The following is a 17,333-nucleotide window of genomic DNA, read 5'->3' as shown; positions in this document are numbered from 1 at the left end:
GGACATGACTAAACAACTAAACAACAACATAATGAAGTATGGGACATTGTGTTAAATGATAAATTGACTACTGAACTTAAGATGAAAAGAGGGGAAATAAGTTAAAATATTTTTATGCTATTTGGGGTAGATTTATTGCATTTGTATTAGTGAAAGGAAAAGCGAAAGCCTCTAAGCAACAATTAATACAATTTTGGAAAGGAGGTCTATAATACAAGTATTGCTCCAAAGGGTCCTGTGGGTATGGGGGTGCACTGTGTTTTAGATTGTTTTTTTAAAAAGGATGCCTCATGATCACATGTTTCCCCTTGTGTCATTTGCTGGCCCATCAGAAGGGCTATCAACAACCAAAGTATGACCAAAACATGACTAAAATGTTTCTTATAAAATTAAGCAGAAATAAAAAGGTAAAAATATGACTTTTCAGGCAAAATAAAAACCACTTATTCCTCACCAGATTACTCCAAAACATGTTTTAATTTACTCATAAATTCAAATAAAGGTTGCTGAAAAAATATGACATGTCATAGAAATCCTCACCCTAGTCATGACAATGGAGGGGTGCGTGGCTTGGTACTGAGGTCTGCTCCACCCTAAGCCTGTTTATGATAATGTTGTAAATAAACACTGAAGTAAAGAATTAAAATGTCACAGAAATCCTTGCCCTAGTGATGAATTTAAGTAGGACCACAACTATATTAACTCATCAACTGTTAATATCCCACATCTTGCATAGGGGCCTACTGTAGTTTGGATATCTGGGTAGGCACCAGAAGTACCTGCTTACGTCTGCTCTGATCCTCATTGGGTAAGCCCCAGGTCCACCCTGTCATGTCAATAGCCCGTTCGTGGCCAGCTAATACTAAGATGACCTTGCTGGCCACCAGCCACCCAAGCTTCATGACCCTAGATGACTGCTGGTGTCAGGTGGCCACCTTCCCCCCCATCCCAGCAACTGAATCTTGGGATCTGTGGTGCCAAGATGTTGGCTGCAGTAACACCCCACGATGCGAACCTTGGGAACCCACTCTTACTCAGTTCCCCATCCACACTACCTGACACAGCATGGATCTAGCCTTTGGTAAGCCCTCTGTCCCCATCAGGTTGACAATTTCTACACCAAAGGCCCCACTGTGGTTCCTGTTAAATTACGTCATTACCTGCATCCAACAGATGTGCCCCCTCATTTCAAGAAATTTCTAGACTCTCTGGATGCTGGACTACTGAACCCAAACCAGTCAACATGGCTCTAGAAAATTCCTTTTTAACACTCCATCAAACTGATCAATACACCCAGGGTCACATCTTAGATATCACCTAAGGTTTGAGAGCCAGCCAAAAATAGCTGGTTGCTGGCTATCTCATTTTCACAGCCTCCAGATCATTCAGGATTTACAGGTTCTGACCTGTCCTTCCTCTGGCACAAGTCCTTGCCTCCCAAGTGAATAAATATAATGTCAGATGGCCAATCTACATTGCCATGAAAAACCAGGGCCAGCAACCTTCCCAATGCATGTCCAATTTACCAAACAATTACAGTGAGGCCTATTATCCAAGACACATGTGACAACTCCATGCAACCCGGACAACTTGCCTTGCTGCCCAGTACACAATGCTGTGGCCGTAATTTTATATCCACAGCCCTTTCTTCAGCAGGGGCAAGCCTGGAAAAAAAATACAACAAAACCAAGCCAAAAGGTGCTCAGGTCCCAGCAGCAATAGTCAGACATATGTCTTGAACCTGTTGGATGACCATTGACCAACTTTCTGAATGTCCTTCTCGCAAACCCCAAGGCCACAACAGTGGAAGCAGCTCCAATCCAAAATGAATGTGTTCCAAATTGCCACCCCTATAAACTGCTCACTGGAGCCCCTTTTCTGTCACTCTCCAGAATTGGCACCAGGTGAGTGGGCTGCCATCAGCATGGACAAACAGAAGGCCCCCCTTCAGCTGTATATAGTGTTGCATAGCTCACACTGGTCCTAGGATGGCCATGGCCCACATCCCCAGTGTCACATCCATGTTTCAACCACATTGGTCCATTTTGTACTTACCCAAGTGCAGCCTGACATTGGTGTCAGAGGAGATCAGTTCTCAACTTTAGAACACCATTGGCCATATCCAAATGGGACACAAGCACCAGCTCACTGATGCAAAAGGCTCCATAATAAGCCACCATTGCAGAGGTATGGAACAATGTGGCATCAGCCCATCCCTCCCATGCAAAACTCTACCAGCTGCTCCAACATAGTCAGGATAAATGGGGCCTGGCACTGGGAATCATGCCCCACTCCCTGGCCCAACCCTCCACATCTTTCTGTACCAAGAAATCACCACTCCTGTTTGCCCCGCCATGTGACTTGGTATAAAATGTCAAAGGTGGCATCCTACCTTAAATGGACCATCGGCCAATCCATTACAATGTAGGCCACAAAGTGCTGTAACAAGTAATATTCCAGAGCCGGCCAAAGCCCTGAAACATGGGATCTGTTTGGCAGGATAGGGCTTCAACAATATTACAGTGGTACCTCGCTAGACGACAACCCTGCTAAATGACGAATCCGCATAACAATGACTTTTTGTGATCGCTATAGCGATTCGTATAGCAGTCATTCCAATGGGCGATTTTCACTGGACGACAATTTGGTCTGTGTTTCACGAACCATTTGTTCGAAAGACGACGATTTCTACAGCTGATTGGCGGCTCCGCAAAATGGCTGCCCTGTGTTTTTCAGACCCATGCTTCACAGGACAGCCATTTTTACAGTTGATCGGTGCTTCGTAAAATGGCTGCCCTATGGGTGATCTTCGCAAAATGACAAGGTATTTTCCCCACTGGAACGCATTAAACGGGTTTTAATGCATTCCAATGGGGAAATGGTTTTTGCATGATGATGATTTCTCTAAACAGCTATTTCAATGGGACAGATTATCATCGTCATGCAGGGCACCACTGTATTGTCTACTCCAGGGATATGATGGGCCGAAAAGACTATACAGCAATAAAGGCAACATAATGTAAGTGCCCTAACTAAGTCCATGACTCACAGGTAAAGTAGATAAAAACTGCAATCTTAACTGGACTGGGGCCCTTTTGGAGAATTAGTCCCATTCTAGAGATTTCTTCCCTCTTCCTGATACCCTTATTAGGCCGGTCCGAGATGCACCAGTTTACAAATGGAACAACCATGCTTGAACTTGCAGGGCTTCTTTTGTGCAGAGGCCCTGTACACTAAATTCCCAACACAACATTTTGAGTAGAACTAGATGCCCCTCCAGAACACAAGATATGTTGCTCACACCATCATACTGTTTATTGAGTGAAGGCGTGGCATGCATCATAAGTTGGAGCCAAAGTTGTGGGTTCTGTTCATCTCATCTCATTGAGGGGTTAATTGCCACGTGCATGTGAAAGGCCACAGCTCCAAAGCTGTGCAGAAAGCCATGAGGCCAAAACGCTGTCCATATAGTTGAGTGGGGTCAATCCCACACCTGCTGCTGCCATATTCATAGCCTTGAATAACTTGCCCCCTCCAAAAGTTAACAATGTCCTGGTGAATCTTTGGTAACTTCCTGCATGACTCTTTGACTCACTTCCTCTCTTTTGCCAAACAATTGAGATATCCTCTTAACCAGACCCTACAAATCGTAAGGTTGTCCTATGAATAACAGAGCAGCAGACAGCTTTAGAAGTTCACATGTAATGTATATATGTGAACATTATGAAACTAAGAGGGAAAGGAAAATGAAACACAGCAATTGTATTGAGAAAGAAGCCAGATATAAATTATCCCAAACAAATGTCGTTAATAAGTAATTAATCCTGTCCTCGGTTTTTGGTACCTCTTGCTATTTCCATATGTTAATAGCAAAAATATTTTTCATTGCATCATGTGTGATTACTCTATAAATACATATATTGTTTCCAACATAGATTATTTTAGAAGCAACCAAACTGAAGTCTTCTTAATGCTGTTGAAATTACATTCATTAATTTGACACTAAAGTTGTAGATTTTGCACAACAAGTGTATTGTAGATAGATCCGTACAAGGTAATCATTTATCAGCAGTATAAATTACAATGCCATAAAGAATTAGGATGTCTGAATCTTACATATCAGAATTTACTTCTCAACTTTCTACCTTGTCCCTGCAACAAACTATAGAAAATATAGGTGATGCATGCTCATTTACAGCTTCAAATGTCTTCAATTATCAGTTCATAGGTAGTAGCTTCTTCAATGTTTTGAAGCTGGCGTAATTCCCACTCTCTTTTTCTTTTTTCCTGAAATTAAGAGACAACGTTTTCACACCACTCATTACTAAAAACAATGCAATGGTGCTGTTGTTAACACTCATCCAAATGGGCTTACTGTGCTTGTGATTTACTCCACTAAATTAAGGCACAATGAAAGTAGGCTATTTGAATTAATGGACCATATGGAGGAGTTGACTTTCCAAATCCCCCCGATTCAATGAGCGTACTCTATTGTGACTTCCTAGACTAAGTAATGGATTTCAGCCAAAGATTTCCCCCCCAAGAAACAGAAGCACTGATTCTTTATTTCCATATTAATATAAAGATTAAATGTTAAAATAATGTCATGCTGTACTGGCAAGGAACTTTTCCATATGGAGCGTCTTCGTCCTCTTGCTCAGAATAGTGTGAGACATGGTTCATGTCCTGACTAACTGGGAAGAGAGGAGTGCCATATATAACAGGCACTCCTTCCCTGATCGGCCACTTTTGAGGCTTGCATCAGGCTGAGAGAGAAGGCTGCTGCATCAGAGCTCTTCAGTTTTGTTTCTCTGTGACGCACCAGCAGTTTCATCGGGCTTTCGAAGACTTGAGGAGTTGCACTGGCACCGCCCCACTGGTTCTGCATTAGTCTGATCATTGCATCAGCCGCTCCCGTTGGTTTGGACCGGGCAAATATTTTAATTTATAAATATCAGAAGAAGAAGAAGAAGAAGAAGAAGAAGAAGAAGAAGAAGAAGAAGAAGAAGAAGAAGAAGAAGAAGAAGAAGAAGTCGTCAACAGAAGAATACCTAATTTAGGTCTTTGGGTATTGAATGGGGGGGGGAATCCTGGGGTCCCACCTCCATTGGGGAAGGCAGCAGGCTGACGCCCCCTCCCTCAGGGGAATACATAAGCATCAGGAGGGAGACCAGAGACATTCAACATGGACACACTGACTTTTATATATTAAGAAATACCAAACAAAGCAACCCTTGAAGGAAAAATGCCAACCCCACCATCCTCTAAGATGAAAAAACCTGGCACAAAAATATGCCTGCATACGAGCCCCAGTGAGGAGTTGCTGGCGAGGAAAAGGAAACAACTTAAATTGGAGACATTCCTTTTTCCCAAGGACAGTGTGAGTACTGATAATGAGCCTAGTAAGAACTCAGCGTTAACGGATATTAACCCTGTTTCACTCCCTCCCTTCCTCTGTGAAAGTTCTCATTGCTCTCTTCCTTGTAATTGCCAAACTAAGGATATTAATGTTGATGATTTGATCACAATGAAGAGACCCATCGGAGAGATATGCTCAAATGAGGATTGTGTAAAAGTCCCTACACAAAACCTAGCTGTTTTGCTGGTGAACTCCTTGGCGAGGTATGTTTTATTTCAGCAGAGAGTTTAATTTTGCTATCAGAATGTCTCAGCCTTATAGAGGCACAACTGCAGACTATTTTCCAACTGGCTGCTAATACAGAAAGACCCTCTTGGAACCCCAATGAAAGAGATCCTTATCTCTCCTCTAATTACTTATCTTCCAAAGTGGGGAGTAAAGACTCTTTAAACTGTGATGAGAAAGTCACCAGAATTTATCAAGCCTATCAGGTGGCCTTATGGATCTCTGCACCTGATTTCCATCTCTGGAGCACCAAGACAAAGATCCTTGCATCACTTTTGAAGCTATTGAACTTTACTATTGTAGCCAAAAAGCTGAAGTTATTTCACTTTCTACCTCCTACTAAGGGTTTCAGCAGAATTTTTCTCACCTTCACCTCTAGGGATATACCTCAGAGGATAATTCAATCTGCACCATACTTAATGAATTATCATGTGTACTCCTCCAGAGTTTTCAAAGATGTGGACCCTAAACCTTTGTTTAGGAGCATGAGACCACCTACTACTAAACCCAAGGAGAATGTGGGCCTCTCCCCTCTAAACGAATGGGGAAAGGCTATGAGCAGCAAACTACATCCTAATGACCTGAACAGTAGCCAACTTTGCCTCCAGGGATGTCTTTTGGACCTGAGGAATCAAATGAAGGAGCTAATGAACTCTAACATATTTGCCTCCCATGGTCAAGCATCAAGCACCTCTGAGGATATCTCAGATCCAGACTTTCCCTCTAAGAATGATTCTATCGTTAGTACCCAACCCTTTGATCCTACAATTAAGAAATCTCTCAGCACTACAGGTGATGCAGCGGCTACTCATCAGTTTCCAACAGATCCACCTTTCTCTCCAGTACCATGTGAGGACCTTATTACCTTCAATGATCTTGCCACTACTATGTCAAACAACCAGGACACTAGGGGACTGAACTGCTTAGAGATGGAGTGCCTTCCAGCTAACTCTACAACAGCCAAGACTCTTCACCCAGTGCTTTCTCCCATCTGCATCATTGACAAAGGCTCACGGGGATGAGCATTTACCCTTGTAGACGCCCAGACCCAAATAGTACCTCCGCTGCTCTATGACTGCACTGTTCCAAAACAAAACTCTTCTCCTCCTCCTCCATCTACCCAGACTGTTCCTATTAGTAGCAGTCAGGCCTGCTTGTACGTTCTACCTAACACCAACTCAGAATCGATGCCTCCAGCTCAGCCTAGGCCAACTAATGGATGCGTCTTCCAAGGTTCTGCAGAGAATTTGGATCCTATTGACTACCCTGAGTGACTGACAGTCTCCTCTTCCACCTCAACCTCTTTGTTTAATGTGAAGCTCTTATCATGGAACATTGCTGGCTGGGGGAGCAAGTCATTGGACCCCGATTTTGTCAATTTTCTGACACAATTTGATATCATTTGTTTACAAGACAACTGGGTCCCGAATGCCCTCCATATCCCCTGTTTTACCACATACCATGTCCCTGCGTTCAAATCTCAGAAAATGGGTCGCCACTGTGCTGGCCTCTGCTGTTTTATACAATCCTTTTTGCAATTTACTATTAATTCTTTTCCGTCTGAATCCTGTTATATCCAACCATTTATTCTTAGAGGTGGTGAGTTGTCTATACTTTTGGTAAATGTTTATATCCCTCCTAGAGGGTTGGCAGCTCTAGTCAGCTGGACGGATCTGACGATGCTGTTAGACTCTGCGCTGGTCTCTTATCCATCAATTTCTATTGTAATAGCTGGAGATTTCAATTCTAGATTAGGCCCTAATAATAACAAATTGACCAAATTCCTTAAATGGGAGCTCGAAGAAATGGCTCCTGCCTGGCTTTGCTTGGATAGAAGATCCAAGGACATTTCCTTTAATGAGAATGCCCGCTCCCTAGCAAATCTGTTCTCTGTCTATAATCTCCATATTATTAATGGCTCCTCCCGGAATCCCCAAGGCCAACAATTTTATCTTTTTTTCCTCCCTTGTTGCCAGTGTGGTGGATTATATTTTGGTATCACTCGAGCTTTTAACGAGATGCAGTGATTTTTCCAATGGTGCCCGCATAGACAGTGATCACCTCCCACTATCAATAAAAATTTTAATTTCCCCCACCCAGGTGCCCAATGGCAGTTCACCTAGCCATCCTAAGCTCTGGCCTAAATGGTCTCCCAAGATTAGTTTCGCCTTCGACCAATGGTCTTTTAGTCCTGACATGATTCTTTTAAGACAAACAATTCAATCTACTATGTCACCATCTCTGGCTGATTTATCTTATCTGCAGATTACCCATACTTTTGCAGAACTACTTAGCTTTGTAACTGTATTTAAAAACAAGGTTGTCCATCACACCTGGTTTGATGCCGAGTGTTGGGTCACCAAACATCTTGTTCGTCATTTATTCCTTTCATTTCAATCCCATAACACTCCCGAGACCAAGGCCCTTTACTGTTGGGCAAGAAGTATATGGCGCCAGCTCATTGATGTCAAGAGGCACAACTTTGACCTGCGGAATTGGTACCAGCTTCTAGAGGCTATTACAACAAAGAATAGTAGACTTTTCTGGTCATTGGTTGCACAATCGTCCATGAAAGAGCCCTATAAAAGTCCTTTATTTATCTCTCCTCTTGACTGGACAACCTATTACTCTGATATTCTCTTCCCAGGATCCAGCCCCAACATTAAGGAATTTCCCCTCTGATCTCCCCCCCGGCCACCAGTTTCCAGGGATGAGGTAATAAAGCTTATCCACTCCCTGAAATGTGGGAAGTCCCCTGGTCCAGACGGGATTTCCAATGACCTCCTAGTTAATAATGCCCAGTGGTGGGCGGACCCCCTGGCTAATTTGTTCACTTTAATTGACGACCATGGGATTATTCCAGAAGACTGGCTCACCTCCATTTTAACTCCTATTTTTAAAAAAGGTGACCCCTCTAATCTGGGTAATTATAGACCAATAAGCTTTCTCTCGGCAATTTGAAAGCTGTATAGTCCTCCTCTGTGAGCCTTCCAGAATATGAGCAAATTGGCTTTCATTCGGGCTGCTCAACATTATATCATGTACTAACTCTTTCATTTCTAGCAGAGAAGTATACACACCAATTTAAGGGGAACCTGTATGTGGCTTTTATGGATTTGAAAGCTGCCTTTGACTCTGTCAACAGACTTATTTTGTGGGAAAAGTTAGCCGCATGGGGAATTCCCCCACGTCTACTTTTCTTAATTCAAAAATTACATTCTGTCAATTCTTGCCAAGTTCACTATGATTGCTATGGCTCTGTCTCCAAGAAGATCCCAGTCACTAGAGGAGTGAGGCAGGGCTGTATTTTAGCCCCATTTTTATTTAACCTTTTCTTAGCAGATCTACGTCCTCAGTTGTCACCAGCTGAAAAGTCTGCCCCATTTTTAAATAAGGCACCAGTACCCCTTTTGTTATATGCGGATGATGCCATCCTTTTTTCTATATCTAGTTCAGGCTTAAGACAACTTCTCTGTTTCAATCATATTGTTCTCGCAACGATCTTGTTATCAATGTGGAGAAAACTAAAATTATGGTTTTCTCAAAATCTTGGAAGCCTCTTCAGTGGAAAATTAATAATCAGTCCATTGAACAAGTCAGAACCTTTAAATACCTAGGTATATCACTCCATTTTCAACTCAAGTGGTCTACACATAGAGATTCTGCGATAGCTTCTGTCTCACACCTTCTCGGAGCAATAACTAAATTCCATTATAATGCTGGGAATCAGTTCGTTCCAGCTGCCATCCATATTTTCCAGGCTAAACTGATTAATCACCTGCTCTATGGTGTCCCAATCTGGATCAATGCCATGAACAATAAAGTTGATCTATTGGCTGCTTCCTTCTACAGACGGATTCTAGGGATCCCCAATTTAATTAAACTATCTATTATAGCCCTAGAGCTAGGCTTGCATCTCCCCTCAACGACGGTGTGGGCACTCACTTTTAAATTCTGGCTGTGTCTTTTCTTTAAAATAGACCCAGATTCTCTCCTTGTTCACCTTCTTAAAGACCCTTACCAATCCGCATGGTTTACACATTATGAAACCAAACTCGTGTCCATTGGCATGTCTTTAAACTCTCTTCTTAATAGTAATTTTAATCAAGCACTTTCCCTTATTAAGGAGAGACTATGGGAGTATGAGTATCTCCTGTTAGTTTTCAATGTGAATCAGACATATTCCCCAATCCATTTCGGTATCTTTCCCTCCTTTGGTTCTGGACATTCTTATTTCCAGTCCTTGGTGAACCCCTTTATCAGGAGGGCCTTCATGTTAGCCTGGCTGAACATTTTCCCTTCTGAGGTTCTTAAAGGATGATATGCTCTGGTACCATTTGAGCAAAGAATCTGCAACTTCTGTGGTTTAGAGCCTGACTTAGTCACACACATTCTCTGTTCCTGTCCTGAGTTCAAAGATATTTGTGCTTGTATCTTAGGCCCAACCATTTCATACTTTTCCGGCCCAGGATTTAGAACTGTGGGAGGTGTGACAAAATTTTATACAAAAGGTGATTTTTCTGCCTGACCTAGTCCTAAAACCATTCTGAAGTAAGTAAGTAATTCAGGATTGTATATGGTGCCAAAACTGGGTTGTGATGTTTCTCAAATTTTGATATTGGAATAAGAGTTTTGGGGGGACAGTTGACAGTTCTTCCATTCCCTGCAACTCAACAACAAGGAGAAATGGGACACCTTTCAGTTGTAGCCTACATTCATAATATTTTTCCTTCAAAACTGCAAAAGATTCAGTTGTCTTTCTGAATCAATCATTCCAGCTCCCATTCCCATTATCTAACTCAATTTTCCCCCAACAAAATAAATCAAAATTAAGAATAAACATACAATTTTCAGATGGTGCAAACAGACATGACTGATGGCCATCTCAGGGCCAATTTGAGCAGCCTCATTCTCCACCCATCATGAAACTTCAAGTTGCTTCAAACTAAAACATGTTATTTAAACAAACTCAACTTAAAGGGCTAATGAGCCTAGCATAAACCATCTGGGAGCCTGAGAGTTCTGTTTACTCCTGGTCCATCCTTCGTAAATCTCTAGGGGTGGCCTTACTGTGGGAGATGGAGACCCTTTTCTTTGACCAGCTCCAAAACTACCCTCAGGTGAGCCAGGCAAGGGGTGCCACAACAGGGCTAATGGATATAGACAATCACTTGCCCCTACAGGCAGGTGGCATGATCCCCTTCCCTGGCTAGCCCATACAGCCTGTTGGTTGATCCTCCCAGCCTGTATGCCTCATAGAAGAGGATTTCTCCTGCTGCCAAGTTATTGTCTCTCCAATCCATTGAGAACTACATGTCAGGAAGGCCAATGACTGACTTGCTGAGGTGGGCAGTCCACCAGCCTGGCTAGAAGAGCCCTTGCCAGCCCCACACAGTATTATTAAGAGATGATTACACATTTTATTTAATTTTAAAAGACCTCTTGTTTTTAAAATGTGCAATAATTTTACTGTTCTACACAGCTATCTATTATGTTAGCAGTTGTTACTGTTATCAGTCACTTCTTAAATACCTACAATTTTCTTAGCACTGTAGAGACAGTTAAAGAAATATCAAAATACCATCTTTTAGAAAATAATTACCACAAGCGTTCTGACTATATTCCTATTTCTCTTCCTTCTTCCTATTGGTTCTTTAAAGGTTGTTGTTTCTTGCCAATTGGGCATCTGCTCTGGGGTGACCTCATTGCTTTGGATGTTCAATTGCACAAGATCATCAGTTTTTTTCTTTGATGTCATGGGTGGAATGACTGTTTGGTGCGAGGCTACAGATGGCTCCTCTGAACTTACTATAGTTGAGAGCCTTCTTCTAGGAAATATGAATGGGGAGCTGTTGCTGGTTTCTTCATTAAGATAACTTTCTATTGATAGTCTTTGCTGAAGCAAGTCCCAAGAGCTCTGCATAGGCTGAAATGATTTATTTGGTACAGGAGATAGATGTGCAGATGGATTTAGCAAGGATACCATATTTTTAGAGAGTGTTGACACTTCCAGTGGAGTGCTGTGATTCATTAATAGCTTTTGTGGTAGCTTCTTCATGATTTTTAAAGAATTGTCTCTTTCCTCAAACATCTTTGTAATGAAATTTCACCTATGGGGGGAAAAAAACACCATTTTAGTTTGTGGAATCTATCAGGAATATTGTTTTGAAGAGCAATTTAAGTTTTAAGTTATGCTAAACACTGATTCATATTAAGCCATCCTCCATGGGACAATGTTGCTTTCCTTGATTAGCCAGTAGATTTTCTAATGTATTCTGAAGATCCTGTAATTCCTTGAAAACTTACAAGATCTGTTCTTAGAATGATGATTTCAATCTTTCCCTGCAACATGCAGCCATGGGGTGAATGATCAAGAACTCACTCTAGGATATGCAGTAGTGACATAACGGGAAGGGTCTGAATGATGAAGTGTGTGAATAATTCCATATAATGAACATGCTGTGGACATTCACTGCTAGGCACCTATAACTGCCCCGGCAAACTGGCCAATGAAGAAAGTGTTCTCTGAAGCTACAGAAGTATGCCAATAGAAAAATATATGTTTTTCTCAGTTATTTCTGAGGAAATATGTTCCAATCATGTTTCCTCAGAAATAACTCCAAATGAGTTCAGTGGAATTTTGTTTCTAAAATGGGGGTTGCCATGTTACAGTTTGCCAAAGCTGAGCAACCTAATTTGTATATTATGCATAGATTTGGAAAATTAAAATATTATAATATGCATATTTGAGTGCAAAAGCAGGTGACACCTTTATTGGACCCCCCCCCCCCCCAAAACATCAAGCAAACAGCAGAAAACTAGTTTTCAATGATAATGCATCTTCTTCAGGCTGTATACCAAAATCTTGTGTGTATTTCAGGAAATTATATATTAGAGTCCCAAAGTTTCATGGACATTGTTCAGGCCAGGTTAGTTTCTTAGAGGAGTTCAGATGCAGTCTGCAAAAGGCTTGTCAGGGGAGGGTGTGGTTTCAAACTCAGGCAGCAGTTTGACAGTTATCACCTGTCATGGTATAGATTATTAAGGTTAAACTGTGAATTATGAATGGGATATGTAGTTATGGAAAGTTGTAGAAAGAATTCATATTGGTTCTGTGTTAGCATGATTTTGTGCCATGAGAATGTTTTCTGCATGAGGTGAATGAAAAGTTCCATGTAAGCAGCCTTGTCCTGAGACGAAAAGCGAGCCAAGACGCAACACTCTTGTTTGGATCAAGACCCGAGATGAGGGAAAACAACACCTGTACTTCTCATGGGAACCCCAGAGCAGAACTGGTGAGGAGAGACTGTCCTTTACGCCTATTGGTTAACATCTTGGAAGAATGGGGAAGAAGGGTGATACCAATAAGGAAGAAAATGGAGAATGAAGACAGAAACTTGACTTGACTTGATTTTATATCTGAGAACTAGAATGGAGTTTTGAGTTCCAGATGCTAGTTTTTAGTGTTTTGCTAAGATGTAGTTTAGAAAAAGAATAGAGGAAGGGGGGCTAAGCCTTTCCTGCCCTCCAAGCAGCTTTATCTCATTTTTGCTAGATGGAATTTGTTAAGATTCCATCTAACCTTATGGAAATGTAACTTATGCTTTGCTTTTGTAACAAATTGAATATCTCTAAATACTTTATTTTTCTAATAAAACAGTTATTCTTAAAAACCTAAGTTTGGTCTCTTTAAACAGCAAATCTTCTGAGCCATAGAGTGAAGGACCACAGAGTGCTACTAGAGTCCTTCTTGCCTGAGCTTTGTTCATCCTGCCAAACTCCACAGCTCATGATTTTATCTTTGTTTTTTCTCTCTTAATTACTTATTAGAATAGACTTGTGGAAAAGGATTTGTGTCACTGCCTGGCTGGGTTACCCAGACTCTGCCCAGCTAATTAGGAGTGCACATAGGCCTGGACCCTCTCTGTTCGACCATCAAGAATCCTTTAGGGGAATCTTGGTGCTGATATCACGTAACTCTTCAAACAAAGAGCTGCTAAGCACTCTGCATGCCCCTCCCTCCCCCTCACCTTCTTTTAAAACTCAGAGTTTATATTTGGTTTGGGAATGTAAGATTGCATAGCAACATGGCAAGCCTCCATCAGAGTGTTAGGATTAAAAATTATTTCAAGCACCAGGAATAGCTAATGTTAGTCTAATCAAAGCCAAATCAATTGTGTTATCTGGTGGATATTTTCCTCAGCATGTAGTACTGCTTGGCTGGTGTCAAGAGTCCATGTTGAGAAGTCCATGTTATTCTCAACTCAAGAAGTTAACCTGGCCTGAACAACTCAGCCTACTGGACAAGTGTGTCTCTTCAAAATGGGAGACGTCATGCTCCACCACCTGCCTCCGGGCTGAACGCACATATGTCAAGGTTTCCCGTATTTTGAGGTCCATTCCTAAGGCTTTCAGATCCCACTTGCAGATTTCCTTGTATTGCAGCTGTGGTCTCCCTCTGGGGCACTTTCCCTGCACTAATTCTCCATACAGGAGATCTTTTGGAATCCGACCATCAGCCATTCTCATGACATGCCCAAGCCAATGTAAACGTTGCTGTTTCAGTAATGTATACATGCTAAATATTCCAGCTCATTCTAGGACTACTCTATTTGGAACTTTGTCCTGCCAGGTGATACCAAAAATGTTGGAGACAACACATATGTTTAGCTTCCTCTCCTGCCGTGCACAAAGGGTCCAGGACTCACTGCAGTACATGAGTGTGCTCAGGATACAGGCTCTATAGACCTGGATCTTGGTCTATGCCGTCAGCTTCTTATTAAGCCATACTCTATTTATGAATCTAGAGAACATAGTAGCTGCTTTGCTAATGCGTTTATCCAGCTTGACATCTAGGGAGGAAGTGTCAGAGATCATTGAGCCAAGTCATGAACAATCTCCAATTCTTGCGTGGAGATAGTAATAGAGGGAGGTGAGTCCAAGCCCTGGCCCATGACTTCGTTTGCTAAAATGATTCGTGAGTTGTTGGAGGTCTTCAGCAGAATGGGCAACAGCTGCATCATCGGCAAAGAGGAAGTCCCTCGTGTATTTCATAATTCATGTCAGTGCTTTGAGATAGGGTTGAGGTATAAGGTGGCTGTTACAATAAAATTGGTGGCAGCGGTGGTAACAGCCACCTTATACCTCACAAAGGGGCCATTACGTCACACTCAATCACTCTTCGTTTTCACTGCCACCAACCATTCCTTCAAATGAAGCTTCAGGCCAAAGTATGATTTCAAAATAAAAACTTAGGTTTATTGTGTACAAACAAAAGGAATGGTAAATCACTAGAATATAAATAATACTTTAATCACTATAATAATATAACAATCACACACACTCTCTCACAGACCCTCACTATGTAGCACAGTTCTTATCTCACAATATCTCCTAGCCCTATCTCCCTATCTCAACCCTATCTCAAAGCCCTATCTGGCCCTATCTGAATCTCTCACACCATTCACTCCCCTTATATATAACAGCTCCACCCCTTATGTCCCACCCACCGTCACACCATTGGTAGATGACACACAGCTTCAGCAGTGACGGGCAGGTGATGTCATAGCTGTATGTAACAATAGCGCTACTTTATCTTGGCCTAATTTCCTTGTATGAGACTATTTGTAACCTTATAAGTCTTCCACTGAAAACAAGATCACTGTGAGGAAGACTTCAGCTTCTGTTCAGAATTGGGCACCACTTTTAACATCAATCTGTAACATGAAATCTGCATAATGTTTAAATTATATATGTACTCACCACTCTTCTTGGATTTTAAATGATGTCTTTTACTTCTCCAGTTAATTTGCAGATATAGTATTGTTGGCATATGAGCTGCAGGACACAAGTGAGGAATCTTTTTGGATGAAATTCTATATGTATACTCAGAATAAACCTATTATCCAAGATGGCTGACTGACGCTGGATAGAGTACAACCCACTCCTTGCCCGGGATGCTGGAAATCATTTAGATGGCCCTTATCCTGGCCTAACATTGGACCAGTACAGTGGCTCTGAGTCTAGACAGAGAGAGTTTTGGATCAGGCATAACTCAGCTATTCTCTTGCCTCCCCCCCCCCCCCCAGGTCTTCTGCTGGCTGATCTCAACCAGCACAGCAGTCTTATCAGAAGATTCAGCTGTTCTGGCAAATTTTTGCTCAGCCAGCAAAAGCAGTTGTGCCACAAGAGGATTCTGCCTATTCCAAGCCCAACAGTGTCAGCACGTCTATGGTATTTATTATCTATTCATTGAGGCTTATTTCTAAGTAAATAGTTCCATCTTCCAGATTTACAAATGCCTGCTGTCTAATTGGGATATTGTGGAAATCAGATCGTTTGCATATCTACACATTTGTCTAATATGATTAATGTGGATTATTTTTATTTTGTGTGTTACATAATTATTGCCGTTTCTTTCTACATCTGAGACCTGGAATCATTTTTTCACTGACCACTGAGCTGAGGAAACCAGTAGAGTGTAATGGTTAGAATGGATATGGATCAAAAGACCCATGTTAAAATCCCTGCTTAGTCACAGAGCTTACTTGATTTTTTTTTTATTATTTTTTTTTTGGTCATTCAGCACTTCCCATGCAAAGCTACCTTACAGGTCTTTTTCAGAATAAAATGGAGGAAGCGGAACCACATAAAGCAGCCAGGTACACTGCTGGTACATATAAATAAACCATAATATTTTGTCACACATGGATGTTTTTGTTACCAGTTTATACTGAGGACACACATGTATGCACACAAATACATACATTTAAAAATCCATGGGAATATCACAGAAATCCCCCATGAATCACAGTCTCTTGATCTGCGGGGGGGGGGGGGGAATGCAGGGATAAAGGATGGCAAGCTGCAGAAATCTCTCTCACACAGCCTTTCCCTTCAGAGATGCAGACTATTTCATTATAACTAACAAACATACTCATTTAATTTTATTAGCTATATTTTACATTTACATACACACACCTATACAGCACAGCTCCTGCTTCCTAAATCCCCACACCTGGCCCTCCATTCGCTCTAGCTTTGTTCCACGACTATGTTCCATTGGGAATGAGATTCAGAGCAGAGCTTGAATACATTTTAATACATAAGCAACACCAACCAGATTCTCTCAGCCAGCACTGACCGTGTTGTTTGGGAGATTTAATTTATAGGATGTATATTTGAATGAGCAGTTCAAAGAGCCACCCCAAAACAAATACATGCAATGTTAGTCTTTTCTCATAATCTGAAACCTCTAAACAGAAATTAAAGATTAACAGCAACCATAACAAGCAGAATCTTTGGCCAATTTATAGTTATACTCCCACTCCTCCCCCTTACCTTTTCTCAGGACAATGCCTTGCTAAGGTTCTAGAAGCCTGGGAGAATTTAAAGGGGAATTTAATATTTTTCAAAGGAGTCATAGACTCATAGGCCTCCAAATTGTAGAGTGAGAATGGAATGCAAGGACTGTGGAGTTCAAGTCCTTGCCAAAGCACCCCCTTCCCACTGCCACTTTCCTGCCCAGCCACCCTTTCCTGCTTTGTGGTGGCTTCTGCGGAAACAGAAGCTAGACTTCTGGAACTACGGTTTCAGTTCCAGCAACCTGGAGGAAGAGCAGCAGGAAAGGCTTCCCTTTTGGCCAGACTGACTGAGGTAATTCCCCCTGCTGTCATTGCACAGACAGTTG

The 17,333-nt window shown here is 41.8% G+C and overlaps 1 long non-coding RNA gene across 1 annotated transcript; it reads right to left on the bottom strand.

Moving 5' to 3' along the window:
* Positions 1-925: 925 nt before the first annotated feature.
* Positions 926-17,074, bottom strand: LOC140708360 (uncharacterized). Its single transcript, XR_012088482.2, has 4 exons — positions 16,985-17,074; positions 15,407-15,481; positions 11,247-11,754; positions 926-4,287 (listed from the first exon to the last, which is right to left on the bottom strand). It is a non-coding gene; the product is annotated as an uncharacterized LOC140708360 (long non-coding RNA).
* Positions 17,075-17,333: the final 259 nt, after the last annotated feature.

This window comes from Pogona vitticeps, chromosome 6, assembly GCF_051106095.1.
Source record: "Pogona vitticeps strain Pit_001003342236 chromosome 6, PviZW2.1, whole genome shotgun sequence".
NCBI classification, from domain to species: Eukaryota; Metazoa; Chordata; class Lepidosauria; order Squamata; family Agamidae; genus Pogona; species Pogona vitticeps.
Note: the sequence above shows the minus strand (reverse complement) of the source record. Positions and strands in the feature narration are given on the sequence as shown.